Source organism: Equus caballus, chromosome 5 (genome assembly GCF_041296265.1).
Source record: "Equus caballus isolate H_3958 breed thoroughbred chromosome 5, TB-T2T, whole genome shotgun sequence".
Taxonomy (NCBI): domain Eukaryota; kingdom Metazoa; phylum Chordata; class Mammalia; order Perissodactyla; family Equidae; genus Equus; species Equus caballus.
In genome coordinates, this window is record NC_091688.1 from 93,098,589 (window position 1) to 93,115,135 (window position 16,547).

At 40.1% G+C, this 16,547-nt stretch overlaps 1 protein-coding gene across 6 annotated transcripts in view; it reads left to right on the plus strand.

Moving 5' to 3' along the window:
- The window catches only part of ERICH3 (glutamate rich 3), a 104,422-nt gene extending 101,912 nt beyond the window's left edge, over positions 1-2,510 (plus strand). For all 6 annotated transcript variants that reach the window (XM_014740216.3, XM_070267489.1, XM_070267490.1 and 3 more), the window contains one exon: positions 205-2,510. The gene's annotated coding sequence lies outside the window, so the exon portion shown is untranslated. The remainder of the gene's footprint in view (positions 1-204) is intronic.
- Positions 2,511-16,547: the final 14,037 nt, after the last annotated feature.

Sequence of the window (16,547 nt, forward strand, 5' to 3'; positions counted from 1 at the left end):
TATGATATATCAAAATATTAAAAATTTATAAAAATATATGTATACGTGTAAAATATTGAAGATTGTAACCAAAGGCCAAAATTATTTTTAGCGTTTCCTTGTTTTCCTGCTCTTTCCTTGATGCCCTCAGATCCTTTGAGCCCAGTTCCTACTATCCTGAGTGATTATATTCATAGTTCTCCTATCATTTTTATTATTTTTCAGGATGTTTTAAAGATGTCTTCCGGAAGATGTAAAGAGTGGAGAAAGATTCACCCAAGCATCTCACCAGGACTTTAGACTTTATCTGGTTTGTTGTTAGTCACTGTGCTTGGTGGAGCTGGTTCCCAGTTGTCAGTGCTGGTGGGCAGCTCAGTGCACACCCGGAGAATAGCTGACTAGATCCGTAGGACCTCCTGAGGGCAGTGCTTCCTAAGGGAGGACTGTGAGGCTGTTAGCTAATGTGTCTATGTTCAAATCAAATGACTAGTTTTCAACTGTTTGACTTTTACCAAAGATCACTGGAAAGGCCCAGTCCTGATGTCTGGGGTTTGTTTAAATTCCTCTTTATTTGTAATCAAGTATTACTCCCAGTTTCATACACGAGAGTTTTATTTAAAGTCTTTGGCTTGAGGCTTTAATGACTTGCTCTGTGAAGATGCGCCGTAAGGGTCCTTCCATGTACATTCAGTTCTACAGTTGGCTCCAGACCTGTCAGCCCTTCCAGGACAGGATTCCATGGCATGTGTATTCACTTACACTTAGAAATGTCCATTCTTTCTATTTATGCCAGAAGCATAATTTAAAGCAGAAATCTTATTTCAAAATGCCCTTTTTTGTGTATGTTTCTGTAGTTTTGCTTTCTGAGGTAGAGTGGTGCATGCATGTGGCATTTTGTCCCTGGGGGCCTTATTTACAGGGCTGCTCAAATTTAAATTGAAGTAGTGAATAATTTAGCTGAGTGAAATGAGTAACAATAATTATAGCAGGTAAACGTTGCACCTCAGTACAAATACCAACATTCTAGACTCTAGACTCTTCGCTTGATGTCATTCAATGGAAAAGAAACTTGGATTGAATTAGTGTGCAGCTCACCTTCCTGAGTTAGGTTATTTCAAACCTGTGAACTGACCTTGCAGTGCATTGTAAATCAAGTCACCTGGCTTTCTAAATTACTCCCTGATATTACTAGAGATAGTTGTGCATCAGTGTGCCTCCTGGAGATTTTGATTTCCATGAAGACATCTTCGTTCACACCAGTCCTCCAAAAGGCACACATGTTTGGCCATCCTTTCTTCATGTGAGCAGGTGAAAGAAAATTTCCTATTGTAGTGGTTCTCCAGCCACACTACACATTAGACTTTCATGGGGCGCTTTCATGAATGAGTCAACCCCTGGCCCCACCCCAGAGATTCAGATTTAATCAGTTGTAGATGGATGTAGGTGTCAGTATTTTTTATTTTTAATTCTTTAGTTGATTCTACTGTGTAGCCAAAATTGAGAACTGCTGCCGTAAATCATCATATGATCCATGCTGGCTGCCCTATGTCCCTAGGGACCAGGCATATTCTCTTTATAGGTGTGTTTCGTTCTAATAAATGAAGGAGTCATTCAATGATCAAAGATATAATGGACTAGTTGCTCTCAAAATATGGTCCCTTGATCAGAATATCAGCATCACCTGGAACTGTTCCAAATACGAATTCTTGCCCTCATCTCATGCCTATTAAATTGGAAGCCATGTGGGAAGCGCCTAGCAATTAGTGTTTTAACAAGCCCTCCAGGTAATTCTGATGTACACTGAAGTCTGCAAACTGCTGTCATGAACTACTGATTGTACTGAGGATTAGTCTCAGTTGGAAAATGGGTTGCAGAAGCATTGTGAACTTTCTCTCTTTGTTTCTCTACATCTCTCTCTCTCTCTTTTTCTGTCTACGTTTCTTTCTTTCTCTGGGAAAGGGTACTCACTATAAAAGTGATGAATTCAACTTTAAACTCATTTTTATTACGACTATGATGATGTGTACATGAAGTCCTTCAGCCCCAGCCCCTATTGAGGATGAGCATCACTCATGCACATCATAGATGCTATTGTCTGTCTGAGGTTTTACAGATTTCGTCTACATTGTATCCAATTTTGTTTATTACTGAGCTGCATTACTGTGGAGCTCTACAGTATTTTTTCACTGATCTCAGTCTCAATGCTACAGAGCACTTTGAATACATAGCACCTTATGGGCAAGATTGTAAACTCGTTAATTCCATTGAAGAATGAGATTTGTACGATGTGCTAAATGGAAATTGCATTGGATTATTTTTATATGTAACACATTCCGTCAAAACATTCTGTAACATAATTCTACAATCTGCATGTGGGTTTAACTGTGAAATTCAGTGTTGTGATATTTTGATGAAGTGAATTCTTTCTCTGCAAATACCACGTTGATACAATTATTTCTATGTTCAATTGAACTGATTTTTTCCCTAAGTTCATTATTAAAGGCATAAATAAACCATATGTTTACAGATAAGACATGTGAATGATTCTTTATAAATGACTAGACTTTCGACATCTTCTTTGTCCTTTTCTTACAAAACTGAAACTCCATAAAGCAGAGCAGAGAGAATTAGTTTCACTGGGCTGTGTTTTTGAGTATATGTGTTTATATCAACTGACTGCATTCATACATGTCTTTCACATAAATGGAATAATGCCAGAGAGGAAAATTATCACCACCGTTTCATACATAAGTAAATAGAAGCTCAATAAAGTTAAGTGGCTTATCTAAAATCGTGGTCAATCTCAGGTTTTCTCAATCCAAACTCTGATTTATGTTTTTAGTCACATAGATTTCCTTCTAGGAAGAGGTATAAAATAGATACTAGGATACTGTATGTGAATCTTACATATTTTAGTTTATTTGCAGAAAAGGAAAAAGCAAATTTTATTAATATATCCTGTACCAACAAGAAGGAAGTTATATTTCCAGCCAGTGTAGGTCAAAGAATACAGTAGATTATTTAAATAATTCAAGAGAAAAATAGACAACCAAAGTAAAAGTAGGGAGAATTAAGTGCCTTGAATTTCTTGAGTTAAGCCTATTCTATGGCTTTGTAAACTCTTGTGTTGCAAATGTAAAGTATAGTTGCGTTCCTTAACACTTCTACGATCAATGATTTTGCCACAATGATTGCGCTTGGAAAATGATTGATTGTTTGAGAAAAGAAAAGAAAGCCTTAGAAAAAGATTCCTGTAGTATGCGAAATATTCCAACAGCTTCAAGGATGGCCCAGGACAGGCCACTTCTCACTTTGGGTAACATTTCCTTCCAGTTTTCTATACCACCTGATTGTGTCATTTAAAAGAAGTCACCATACCAGCAACAAGAGATATAAGAGAACATGGAATAAATACAGCTGGAATTCTTTAAAAGTTGCTCTCAAACTCACCCTTCTTTCAAAAATTTATTCAGTTTTCCCCTTCCCTCTAATATCATGCCCTGTGACAGGAAAACTATGCTCTTCAAATTAAAGGGAAATATAAACTCTGTATGATAAAATGCTGGATATTTGAGAATGCACATTTCTTTTAAAATTTCTTCCAGAAGCCTCAGACTGTTTAATAATCTGTGCAACTTTTAAAATATTTTGGAATGATGCAATACCCCCATATTTTATTAGAGAAAATGTACACAGAAGATTCCTGTGACGGATAAGCTGGTACCAAAGTCTAAGAATCAGATCTCTGCCTCCTTTGTCAAATGTTTCCTGGTCTTATGAAATATCTACTTATAATTAGAAGTTATATTAAGAACAAAATTGTAGGAGAAATCTCACAGTTGTTCAAGAGCTGTGTGCTAATGTGACACGGAGTCCTTCAAGCTGGTGGGGGTGTACCCCTTGTGGGGAGATGCGGCTTTTCACAGACTCACTGGCAAGGTTCCTTTGCAGATGTTCAACCTCCTCTGCACGTTTGTCATAAAATGGACTTGTCTGAGAGCTAGCCTGCAGTCAGAGCCTTCTTTTTTGCCAATCCCCCATTCTCTCTTCATAATAGAGGCCAACTCTTTATTCACTACCAATACTACTGTGTTGTCTCTGGAATGTCACAATTGACAAAGGAATGATTTGAAATATGGTGTAGGTATCGAAAAAGAGAATGACTTTGATGCCTGGTTAACAAATCCTTCTGTAAGCCAAGTGGTTTCCAATTCTTTGTTTTCAAGCAAACTAAATGAGGACCTACTGGAATTGTCAGCTGATAAGCCATTAAAATAATTTTTGGTATTTAATCAATCTGTGATTTTTGGTAAATCACTCAGAAGTTTATAGAAGAACATTGCTGCACATTACTGCACCCAAACTACTCCCATTCCCATCTACATATTTATGTGACAGGCACCAATTCTGTTTGCACATATGTACAAATAAAATAGAAAACGGAATAGAACTGATGTTGAACACTCTTATTCTATAGGAAATAATATTTGTTAACAGATATACAAACTAATTAAAAATAGAAATCACTTAGAGAAGCATTTCTATTTTTATGTGTAATGTTTATCAAAATTTATAATATATGTATGTTGTTTTGATCAAATGTATATTACTAATTGTTGCAATGATAGCTCAGTCCAGAATAAATTTAACACATGGAACCTTAGGTTCATAAGAAATTTTTTAAATTAAATTTTAATTCACGTAATAATTTAGTTTCAGAGAAGTAAGACAGGGTGATCAATAAAAGGCTTCCAAGCATGAAAATATACCATGGTAGGATAAAAACCTGTGGGTAAAGTGGAATGGAAATGTAAGTTTATTAAGAAAAAAAATAACATGAGATTTCCTAAGCTAAAGAAGAGCTTATATACATACTTTTGAAAATGGCTATCTTAGACCAGGTTCCCCGGGACACACTCAAGAATACAGGTTTGTACACAGAAGGTTTATTGAGGTGTGCTCTTGGGAATAACACTGTTGGGGAGTGAGGGAAGCAGAAATGGGTCAAGAGAAAACAAGGGCGGTGATGTACTTGCCCTGGAGGCTGCATCCATCCCATGGGGAGCTCTGGAGCTTGGATGGCAGGATGAAGGTGAGGGGGCCAGGTCTTCGAGTGCCCACAATAGACCAGTCACTGGATGTTGGCTGCCTCCCCAGGAGGGAGCATAACCTTTGACTAGGTAGCTCCCTTCAGTCAAAAGCACTTCCTATGTAGAGACTCAGATAGATGCCAGCAGCAACCTCTATTCTGGGAAATGAATGTGTCAGCTTACATAAAGAGGGTATCAGGGTGGCACCCCACAGCATCCATTACATGGATAAAGGTGAGACAAATTGAGATAGCATTTCGATTTCTTTGGATACATTTAGGAAAGAGATGTAACCATTTTATCTTAAAATATCCCATTTTATAACACACTAGGAATTATATCTATAGCTACTCTTTAAACTTATGAAAATTTGTAGATGTCACTGTAAAAAATGTGTGAGAGAGTACCGACAGTTTTTTAAAGCTCTCTTAGTGGTATGTGAGCAAAAATATTTGAAGAGCTTCGGTATAATGGACGAGGTGAACGAGTTTCTCAAGCTACAAGGCACAGCGGCCATCACAGTTGAGTTGTAAAAATTTTGATTAATGTGTGAGGTTTCTTGTGGCTGCATACCATTAAAGTGATGTCTGTCAGAAAAATAAATGCGTGGGTCCTGCAGTTTAGTGTTGCTACAAGGAAGAAGTAAGAGTCCTAGCACAATGTCTAATTGTTTCTAGGGAAGGAAACGTGCCCCTTGAGTGTGTCTGAGTACAGGGGGAGCAGTCAAGAGTTGTGCTCAAACAGGAACTCTGTGTTAAAGAGCAGGGGCCAGCAAACTTTTTCTATAAAACTTTTTCTAGTACACGTTTTAGGTTTTGCACAACACACAGTTGAAACTACTCAGTCCTTCCATTTGAGGGCATAAACAGCCATAGACAACACTTGAAAGCAGCCGTAGACAATACTTAAATGAATGCACGTGGCTGTGTTCCAATAAAACTTTATTAACCAAAAAAGATGGCGTGCTAGATTTGGCCTGAGAACTGTAGTTTGCCAACCTGTGCTAAAAAGCAATGAAGTAAACAGTTCTATAACTATGTAGTCTAATACTTCCTCACCCCAATATGCCACAGAAAGTTTAGTTTTCAAAAGTACGCCTTAGTCACAAAAGTTTGGAAACAACTAGTGCAAGAAACTAATTGCCCTTTAACCCCTTGTTAGAATGGATGATTTATTACCTTTCTCTCTTTTTAAGACTATTATTAAATTTGAGTCAGGTTTTCAATCCCTCCTTCACCATCTTCTCTGGTACATCTGTTGGAATGCAAATGTGAGACGTTGTGAAGAAGGAAACAGGAACTGTACAGGAAATTGCATTTGATGTAACACAGGCTGACTCGTTCTTCAGTAGAATGTCAGCTCCGTGAGAGAAGAGACATGGACCGTTCTGGTGCGTGTTCAATTCCCTGTGCCAAGAACAGTGTCTGGCACATGACACACGCTCGATAAATTTTTGGTAAATGACTGACAAAATGAACTGAAGTGCAGATTGAGGTCATATTGTTACATGTTGTTCTGAAATTTTCCGAGTCCAAATCTGATTGATGCTGACAGGAAGTAGGGAGTATCTGAATTCACGGACTGCAGAGGAAAATGATAATTACTTTCATAAAATAATAGAGGTAATGGGGACGAGAGATCAAAGATTCCGCCAGCCCCTCTTTAGATATCAGACTGAGAATGCAGAGCCCCGGAGTCTGAGGAATGGGCTAGATGTTAGAAGGAACAAAATGGACTGCAGCTCCTCTCTGGTCCCGAGCTCGTTTCACTTGACAATGCTGCTTCTCAATAGATTTTCTTCTTAGAGATACAGAATCTTAATTTCTAATCAAATTCACTTTCTAAAACTTGTTTTGCTTTTTTTTTTTAGAACAGCCAATTTTGTTCTTGCCTTGCAAACACTGAAATACAAGTTTTCAAATGCAGCCTAAGTGAACATTTTGGTTGTCTGGGTTATAGATGTCCCTGAGGTTTCTCATTGCTCATTTGAAATCCCAACTGAGAATGCAAAGGTTTATGGTTAGAGACAGCAGAAGCCCACATACTAGTTATTTTATGCACACACACACGTACATGTACACATACATGTATACACACATACACCTGTCATTGATTAAAGCAAAGACAATCTCTGAGAACGAATGGAAGTGCTCCCCACTGAACTAATCATGTTACTGCTCCCTACTTAGCACAGAACTCCCCAGGAGAATTCAACAGATTACAAATCCATCTAGGCATATACAAATTGACTTCAAATCAAATCTCAAACACTGGTTCTCAACTTTGGCTGCACATTAGAATTCTCCTCAGGAGAAGTTTTTAAATCTCTGGGCGTGAGAGTTGAGCATCAGGACTTAAAGAGGTCTCCCCAGGTGATTACTATGCGTGGCCAAGGTTTTGCCCCACACATGCCAAGTCAGAATAACCACTGAGATTAAAGGTAGACTGTAAATGTGATTCAGATGCCTAATTTAAATCTGTATAATATAGCTTAACCCACTATGCCTTCACTATTTTACTCATTTTATTCTTTTACTCCTAAGCCTCACAATGCTATGAGGAAGGTCCTAGTAGGCCCATTTTACAGCTGATGAAGCTGAGACACAAAAAGACGAAGCAACATATTCGAGTCACAGTGCTGGGAAGCGTCACAGCTGGGATTTAACCCCTGAAAAAACAGCTCCACGTGGACGAGGAGCTCTCAAAGTTTAGCTCGCATTGGAATCACCTGGAGGGCCCATTACATTAAAATTTCCTAGGTCCCTCTCCCATAGCTTCCAATTCATTAGGGCTGAGAGGCACCTGAGACTCTGCATCTCTAACAAGTCCCCACACGATGCTGATGTTGCTGAACTGGGGACCAGATTTTGAGAACTGAGAGTTCAAATTGTGTTTTAAAAAGCCTACCAGGTGATAACGGTCCACAAAGAAATGTGAAAAACACCGTTCTCAAAGGTTCTCAGCCTGGGCTACGCTTAGAATCCACTTGGAAGTTTTAAAAAATCCCGACGTCCAGGTTGTTCCTCAGACCACTAGAATCTCTAGGGAGTAGGGCCAGGAGCCAGTCTTTTCTAAAACTCTCGTGCAGCTAGGGTAGAGAACCACTGCTTTAGAGTCTACTCTCTTAGCCTCAACACTCTATCCTGCCCTCCATGCCAGGGAGATGCGGGCTTCCAATGCACAGTACTACTAATTACAAGAATAACTCTGGTGGGGCTGGACTGGTGACACAGGGGTTAAGTTCACATGTTCCGATTCAGCAGCCTGGGGTTGGCCGGTTGGGATCCTGGGTGCAGACACAGCACCGCTTGGCAAGCTATGCTGTGGCAGGCGTCCCACATATAAAGTCAAGGAAGCTGGGCACGGATGTTAGCTCAGGGCCAGTCTTCCTCAGCAACAAAACAGGAGGATTGGCAGCAGATGTTAGCTCAGGGCTAATCTTCCTCAAAAAAAAAAAAAAAACAATAAAAGAATAACTCTGGATCATTGTTCTGTCACCTGAGAGGCAGTAATTCAGTCATATTGTATTAGTCCACTTTAGGTGAGCAGGATTTGCCACCCCAAAAAGTCCCTCTTTGGCTTAATTATTTTTAAGAACAAAAGACTCAGGAAGAAACTTTGACCTTCCCCCTAACTGCCTAAAGGAATTTAAGATAGAAGGCCTGTTTTAGGCAGGAGCTATCACCATAAATAACTATAGTGTGATAGGAACTAGGTGTGATAGACAGGGAGGAATCTAGTGAGGCCCATTTGATCTAAGTCCTCTCTATTGTCTCTGCATGGCATGGCAAACATTTGTTTACCAAGCATTTGCTTTCCACCTCCATGTGAATTGCCTTCCTCCCCTTTGATGTCCCAAACCACTACCCCCAACATCCTTCTTTGTCTTTTGCTGAAGATGGTATTTAAGGTGGTGGCTTTGGCCATTTTGGAGAGTTAGTCAGTTTTCCTGGGTTTCTCTCATGTGTACATGTTATTATTCTGTCTCAGATCAATTTAATTCTTAGACCACCCAGAAGAACCTAGAAGGGTAGAGGAAAATTTCTTCCTCCCCTACACTACTTATACGATGCTTATAAATATTGTTCCCTTCACCACTGAGGCCTCTTCCAGAGAGGATTGCTTGTCAATAATAGATTCTGTTGTTTTCAGATCCTTAATGTCCATTTTCAAACTGTAAGATCTATGAAGCTATCTTGGTAGATTCGTGGCTGATTTAGCTTCTGGACAGACATGGAGTGTTAAATGCTGCTTCTCAGTAGGAGAGCCTGTGCTCCAAGCAATTTTTAGCCCATGTGTCTCCTAAGGCTTAGTATAAAATGGTTGCGCACCCTGAGCCACCCAAGTCAAGGGGTCTCCTCTAACCTGAGCACCTCTAACCAGTATGATAAATAGCTCCACACTTGTCCAGTTCACACCTGAAAACAAGTGCTCGGTTGATTTAAGGGGTTGAGAAAGGGCCCTGTTTGTATTCACATTGCCTCCCAATAGCGAGGTTTGGGAAAGTCAGGTTTGAGGAAAACCAATGAAGAGAAAAATAAGTTAGATGAGGATAGCCTGAGGGAAAGAGACAGAGGTAGTCCGGTTATACCTCGTTGGTATACAATAGTGGTTTCCTCTCACAGGTTATTATGTCTCATAATTTGCATTGTTCTCATGAAGTAGAATCTGGTAGCAAACAAGCGAACAAGATAGGGCAGGTATTTTAATTCCTATTTTACAGATGAGCAAAAAAGTTCTCAGATTTTTCCACCTTTCTCTTCCTAAATGTTGCGTTCTATGTAATTTCAGAGCTATCCGCCAATTCTCTTTTTTCTTTATCTGTCTAATCTTCTGTTTAACGCATCTGGTAAACCTGTGCTTTCAACAATTTTATCTTCATGTCTTAAGGTTGTATTTAATCTTTAGTCCAAATCTACCTGTTCATTTTTGATGGTCCCATGCAGCTTGCTAATTTTTTCCTACTTCATGTCATTTCATTATTTAAATTTAAGTATTTTATATGTAGTTATTTTCTACTCTGAAATCAGTTCTTCTGATATCTGGTGTCCTTGGTGGTCTGGATCTGTAGTTTGTTATTTCTGCTGACTTTTATTCATGGTGGTTTGTTTCTCACTTGTTTGTGAATGTTGAGTTAATCTTAATTTGCTAATAATCCTTTCAGAGTCCAGTTTAATGTGGCAATCTTCAATCAATGCTCCCCTCATTGTTGGTCAAGGCTTAATCTCCAATTTCATTATTAATATTCCACTGCCCTCAGGGCAACCTTGGTTTTCCCTTGTGTTTACCCAGATCACTAATGGTTTTAGGTCCTTTTTTTTTTTGAAAGAGTTTCTTTATTCCCTGCAAATTCAGCAATAAAATAAAACTTTAACCTTTATGCAGGATCTACTTGTATTGCAGTGGGAAGGCCCTTCAACGTACTGAGACCCTATATTACAAGAGGCAGACTTTTGACATACCCTTCAAAATGATTACATCATTTAATTGTAAAGGGGGAGAATATATTCATGGGTACAAGTTCCCAAGAATAAAGTTTGGATTGACTATGACGATACTAGGAATTGAGACTAAAATTTTCCACAACTGAAGCTTCTTAAATGGTGGTTTAACACAATTGTCTTCAAATGGTTGTGGAGAGATTTTAAAAGCGCACTGCTCTTGTTATTGGCATTTAACATTGTAATGCTCTTTTTAGTGGCATTTAAAATTGTAATACTCTTGTTAGTGGTATTTCCTCCCTTATTTCAGCTCCAAGGAAGAGTTCATCTAGGGGTCATGGGAACAACTAGGCTGTATGAAACTTTACAGAAGCAAAGAAGTATCTTCGGAGTATCTCATTTTTCAGTTTTTCTCACTCTCTTGTAACTTGTCCACTGCAGCTGGTAAAATCAGATGGGCTCACGGCCTCTTTCCACTTAGAGGCTAGCAACAGGCCCTTTAAAAAGGGGAGTGGACCAATGTCAAGTTCTAGGTTTCGATATTGCGCTGTAATTATGCAAGATGTCTCACTGGGGGAAACTGGGTGAAGAAAGCACAGGACCTCTCTGTACACTATTTTGCAAATTCCTCTGAATTGATCATTATCTAAAATAAAATGTTTTAAAAAAATAGCAGAGTGGAAACTAGGGTAAGGCCCAGAGGCAAGGGGGTGTGCAGGAGGATGTTGCGCCTGTCTCTGACGAGGCCTTAAAAGAGTGGGAGAAAGGGACTCTTTGTGTCACACACATGATTTATCCTAGTTCTCCGAAGGCATTGGGGGCCAAAGCTCTAACTAGTGATAACAAGCATTCACTTACCCGCTGTGTACTCAGCTCTGAGATCCTCCAGCGACCCAGCAGGGTGACAGGCTGCTGTGTGAGGTTGCCCAAACCAGTCATCTTCTCCTTGGAGACACAACTAATAGCTCCCTTTAAATGCATGGTGTTTTTTGATAGTTATTAATGCCAATGTTTACAAATAAATACCATAAATTAGCACCACAGGAGAAATGAACTCTACAGAGTCTATAAAACTAAGAGAAAACATGACTTTGAAGGCAGATGATTTAAAATTATAAGGGGAAAAAGGAAGACCTGTTTTTGAACTAGGCTGGGAACTAACAGCATTTGTAAACATTTGTAAATACCTCTGTTTGTCGTGCAATTTGGCTTTGATTAATTGCGATGTACGCTTCTATTATGAATAATCACTTTCAATACAGTAGTAAGACATCTAACAGAGAAATTGCAAATAAGGAGGTGTCTCTCTGTGATTCTTGAGCTATATTAATATTTTAAATCAATTAACAGTTTAATGGATACGGTGGGGGAAAGGAACAAACTAATTTAGCTTCAGCAAGCAACTTGAACAGTTTCCACTACTCACTACTTCACATTTTGCAGAACTTCCACTTGTATTAATAACTTATTGCTTCTATTAAACATGCATTTTCCCTAAAGTCTAATGTTTCTTCAGTAGAGATCAATTAACTGGGACAGTCTTTTCTTAGCTGGCCAATTATTTTAATTACTACAACTTGAAAAAATGTGCTTGCTTCACATAGATTTGAGCAGTTGCACTTCCCTCCGAAATGCATAGACTTTGTATTCCAGGAGACGGAAGGTTTTTGGTGAATATGTGGATGCCAAAAAAGCCTTTTAGACCTTTGGGATTCTGTAGAGCAGCAGACTAACAATCCTGCACCTTGACTCCATTGCTTTTCACCCTTAACCTGGTCACTTTCCAATCCAGCAGTCCTTTGTTCATTTTTTATTCAGCTTCCTTGTTCTCTTTGTGAGGAACTATGACTTGAAGGATGGGCCTGCAATTACTGTAACTAAGGAGGAGCTGTAATATGGTAGGTAGGGCTCTATCATAACAAAACTTGAGCATTTGCTTCCTTATTCTTCTGGGACTGGTGTTAAGAAGTGTAGGAAGCTCATATTCAATGAGCATTGAAGAGTTAAAAGCAAAAGCAATCAAAGAGCCTTTCATTCATTAGACCTCCAAAGGGGTGAGGGCTGCTTAAGCTGAAAGGACAAGAAGCACCATAGCTGCAGAGTTTGTTTGGGGCTTAGTACCCTCCTGGCAATGCCAGGAAGCCAGTCATTTTCATGCAAATGACAGGACTTCCTGAAGGGCTTGTCAAAAGTCATTTCCAACTTGCAGAGAGACACTGGACATGCAATGAGGGGGGAAAATGAATCCAGTAATGATGAGAAGGTTAAATAGGAATATGCTAATAAAGTAGGAGAATGAGTAATCAGATTGGCAGAATGAGAGAAATAACAAGAATCAAAAAGGGAGAGAAAAAAAATAGCCTATAGAAATTTAGAGCAAAGGTAGCAAAATCCTCGTGACACGGGATGAGTTTTGCTGGTGATGGGGGCATTTCCAAAGGGCGTTTGCTGGGTAGAGCACCCCACACAGAAAACTGTGAAACAGAGTGGAAACAGTGTGAACAAAGAAGGAGGCCATTAGGCTGAGATGGCTCTAACATCTCAGGAGCCTACAAACAAACCAAAACCTAAGCCTGAAATGCCTCAAGGTTAAGAAATCAAAACCTAAGGACAACCACTCACAAACAGCAATTAGGCTTTCCCAAATAAAGCAACCGCTTAACTACAGCCAATCAAATAATATCCTCGCTTTGCTTCTGTGTCTTCTCTATAAAATTCCAGCCCCTAGCTCCCATGGGTGAGGTATTCCTAACCACTTCTGGTTTGGCGCTGCCCGATTTGAACAGATTTTTGCACATAAACTTACAATTTTTAATATGCATCAGTTTATCTTTTAACAAGAGGAGACTCAAAGGAAGCTGAAGGAAACAAGGTTAAAATTATGATCCGAACCCCTGCATTCATTGGTTAATTCATTCTTCCTCTCATTCAATCATTCAATTATTCAGTTGCTCACTTATTCCTTCGTCCCATAAGCTACTCCTTAGTAAGGAGGAAGTAGAGGTCAACACTCAATTTATCTGCATCCTGTCTATTCGAGTCTTGTCTCCCCAGAAAGCAGACCCTGAGCAAAAGCTCATATGTTACTACATGCTAGGAAGTGCAATCTTGTGGAAGCAGGAATGAGAAAAGTGGGAGTGAGACAGGAAAGGAGGGAGAGCCACCCCTACAGTTGTGGTATTGAGCTGGATGCTGTTTGACATCAAGGGGAACTGTCAGCCTCCCCAAATCACCCTCTGCAGCTCTAAGAGTAACCATGCATCAGGACAACTGGGGTTGCCGTGGAGAAGGGATAAGAATTTGCTCCCTGGCTCTGGTCTCCCAGTGGTCAAAAGTTCACTTCACAGGTCAACAAGTGTTAACTGCCAGGTTGAGTTGCAAAGGCCCAGGGAAGCTGGGACATGTCTCCTCACGGCAACCTGGGAGCTCTATGGCAGTGATCTGGGTGTGGAGGGCAGTAGGGAGCTGGCCTGACATGAGGCAAGGTCTAATCAGGCTGTGTCCACAGCAAGTTATGGCGATGGTGATGGTGGGTGACTCAATGGCCAATGGCATAGGTAAGGCTAAGAAGATCTGAGGCGACATCTAAGAGGTGTCTAATACACATTCCTTGGAGATATTTGTAATTAACTGTTTATGTTTAACTTAACTGCACCTTCAAATCTGGTTGTAATTTTACCCATGTTGTGCTTTTTGTGTTATCCACATGTTCTTTTTGTCATATAGCCTTGTTGCAGGACCTGATTTAGAGCTTCTTTGTCTTACAAACACTTAAATTTTCTCAAGCTGTAATCCTTTCAGTAGCATCCAGGAGCTGAATGATTAATCCTTGGTTGATTTCCCTCTCAGTCATGTCATATCCAGCATGGCCATTCTTATGGAACATTTATCAGGTGCCTAGGACTACGCTATGTGATTTTCATGCCTTATTTTACTCAGTCTTCTCTATGAGGTAAGAATCATTTTCTCCACCTTATAGATGGCCTGTTGAGGATGGAGAGACTAAGTAACCTGCTCACGGAAGCTCACACAGCGAAGGGAAGAAGCAGCCCTTCACCCAAGCCTGACTCTAACGACCCCGCCCTGTGCCACTACGTCAAGTCTGGTCCCGGGACCAGCAGCATCAGCATTCCCCAAGAACTTGTTGGAAATGCAAATTCTTGGGCCCTACTCCAAAGCTTCTGATTCTCAAACCCTGGGGCCAGGGCCCTGCAATCACCTCCAGTGATTCTGATGTAGGTAGGCTGAAGTCTAAGACCTGCTCCATGCTGTTCTGCCTCCTACAGGTTCGCACCTGGTATAGGATAAACATACACCATCTAGTGACCCATTCATTTTGATTCTCATCACCTCAGATTACCCCAACCTTGACATTGATTCTTTTTCCTTTATTTTGAGTTTGTGAAAGCAAAAAAAAGTACCCTGAAAGAAGAACCTCATATTTTTCACTGAGGATTAATTTTTGAAGTGGTGTTAAACAGACCATGTGTTATTACAAGTAAAAAAACTGAAGGACAAACCAACATTTGAATTATTTTTATTGCATTTCATGGTCTTGTTGGAATCTTACTCTTTCCTGATTAGTTGAGATAAAAAAAGAGATGGAGGTTAGTGAAATTAGTGAGCTTCAAAACTGTCTTTAACGATGGTGGAGGTATCTTTTTCTTTTTTACCTATGAGGCCATTGCTTAAAAGACAGATACTTCAGACAATATTCTTTTTATCTCACTAATTAAACATGAAGCTGGACCAAGAGTGCTTTGGAGATGTGTCCTCATCAGCAGGGCCTGGCACCCATGGCAGTGTTTTAATTCCAGGAGCCTAATTTAATTAGCATCCTGCCACAGGGTCGGCTGCTGTGCTGCCTGGGATCTCTGGCCTGAGGAGAAATGTGCATCCCCTGCTCTTTTTATTTCTACTTAGCCTCATCAAAGGTAGGATGTCCAAGGAGGAGGAGGAGCTTTGCTTCTCCATCATGTTTTACAGACAGTGCTAATTGAGCTGACAGTCCTGGACCACAGTCTGTTATTGCAGCAACTGAGCCTTCAGCTGACACCTGGGCAAGGGCTTGCAAATGTCAAATGCCTCATCTTTGCCCTCGTGGCTCTTGAAATATGGAAGGGAATTGATCTGGGGGAGCTCTTCAGACTGCACGCTTGAGTAACTGCAAGCAACACAAAACCAGGAAGGAATAAGGTATTCAGATCCTACTGGTAATGGCTACCCCATCTCCTCGCTTTCCCCACCCAGCATGCTAATGAGGAGAGCAAAATGTGAAACTCCTTGGCTTCCCTAATTGCTGTGCTTTGCCCTCATAGCTGTTTTGTTCCTGCTTATCATGGTGAGAGTCTTGCTTCTGTCAATCATTTCTGGTTCTTTCTGCCTAGAAAATAACAATGGATGCTTTTCGAGCCTTGAGATTATTCCAGCCCCTTCTCTTCCAGAATTAAAACAGGGAAAATGTTGATGATTTTTTTGGTTTTACTTTGCAATCATGAGCCATAACAATCAGGAAAGGCTTGTTTTTCTGGTCCCTGAAACTTCTTCTGGGTTGGTTCCCAAATTTTCTCAGGACTGCAGAACTGTAGACTGGTTTGCTCCCGCCGCAATTCTGGATCGTGAGTGTCTGCTCTTCTCGTCCCTCTCCCTCCGTCATCGTGGAGCGAGACTGGATAGCGAACAAATCAAGGAAACTATACAAGACAAACCTAGTTTTGAGACCTGGCTCCCTTCTATACAGCGTGTGTTCATTACTTCACCCACTCGAAAAATAAAGCAAAAAATTCTCCTTTCCAGAGCTATTCAGAGAACTAAGTGAAATAATACACTTAAAATCACCTAAAAACAGTTCCTACTATATAGCAGGGGTCAACAAATGTGTTTTCTTTCTATTGGTACTTAGTATCCCCCCTTGTTTTGGGAATTCTTTCTGGTTCTTGTAGTTGATTTAAAGGATTTGATTTCTCTTTTGGTTTTATTTCAGGTGTAAATAAGACATTGCTACCCAAGTCTGCTGGGTTGGCTCAAACTGCCTCAG